This window comes from Mastomys coucha, unplaced genomic scaffold, assembly GCF_008632895.1.
Source record: "Mastomys coucha isolate ucsf_1 unplaced genomic scaffold, UCSF_Mcou_1 pScaffold3, whole genome shotgun sequence".
Taxonomy (NCBI): domain Eukaryota; kingdom Metazoa; phylum Chordata; class Mammalia; order Rodentia; family Muridae; genus Mastomys; species Mastomys coucha.
In genome coordinates, this window is record NW_022196909.1 from 28488442 (window position 1) to 28489625 (window position 1184).

Sequence of the window (1184 nt, forward strand, 5' to 3'; positions counted from 1 at the left end):
TCTGTTTCCTTGGTAACCCTCTCCCTGCCCCCAACTTGTGGGTTAAATACCCCACACTTCTTGTGTTCAGTGTGGAACTCTGGCCAGCAAGGTCATGAGATCGACCCGGTACCGGTATCCCCAATAAACCTCATGCAATTGCAGCAAGTTCGGTCTCTCGTGAGTCATTGGGTGGTCGCGTCATCCCGAGACTTGAGTAAGGATCTCCCCAGTTCTGGGGGGTCTTTCAGTCACAAGTTGTCAACATTCTGACACTCTGACCAGAGAGAGGAAGGCTTGGCCATCTCTTTCAGCCTAACCTTGTGTGGTGGTTTGAATACGCTTGGCCCATGGGGAGTGGCACGATTAGGGGGTGTTGTGGCCTCGTTGGAGGAAATGCGTCACTGTGTCTGTAGGCTTTGAGGGCTCCTGGTGCTCAAACTCTACCCAGTGCAGAAGAGACCCTCCTCCTGGTTGCCTGTAGAAGAGAGAGTCTCCCTCTGGTTGCCCTCAGATCAAGAGGTAGAACTCTCAGTTCCTTCTCCAGCACCATGTCTGTCTGAACACAGCATGCCTCCTGCCGTAATGATCATGGACTGACCCTCTGAAACTGTAAGCCACCCCCAATTAAACGTTGTCCTTTATAACAGTTGCCTTGGTCATGGTTGTCTCTTCACAGCAATGGAAACCCTAGCTAAGACAGTAGTTGGTATTAGGGATCGGGGTGTTGCTGTGATAGGCCTAACCATGTTTTTGTTTGGAGGAATGTGGATTTGGGGACCTGAGGTTTGTAAAGCGGTGGGACACTTTAAGTGGGGCTTAATGGACCATCCTGGTAGGAATATGGAAGACATTGGTGCAATGGTGATTTGAATGTGGGCCTGACTCAAAAGGTTTCAGGAAAGAGTTTTGGTATGTGGCCTAGAACTGTTCTTGTGATAATCTGGTGAAGAATGTGGCTGCTTTTTTCCCTTTTCTGGGGAGTCTGCCTGAGTTTAAAAGGAAGAAATTCACATTGGTTGCATTGAGAAAGGAAGTCTCCAAAAAGCCCAGCACAGACTTTGTCCTCATGAAGAGTGTTTTGATTAAGTGTAGTATGTAAGTTTAGATCTTTTCAAACCCTATGTTTTTAAAAAGATTTATTATTATATCTAAGTACACTGTAGCTGTCTTCAGACACCCCAGAAGAGGGCATCAGATCTCAT

General features: G+C 47.3%; 1 long non-coding RNA gene across 1 annotated transcript in view; it reads left to right on the plus strand.

Annotated features, from left to right (window-relative positions):
* The first annotated feature begins 402 nt into the window (after positions 1-402).
* Positions 403-1184, plus strand: part of LOC116075340 — a 1971-nt gene continuing 1189 nt past the window's right edge. The window contains exon 1 of the long non-coding RNA XR_004112533.1: positions 403-591. This is a non-coding gene — a long non-coding RNA (uncharacterized LOC116075340). The remainder of the gene's footprint in view (positions 592-1184) is intronic.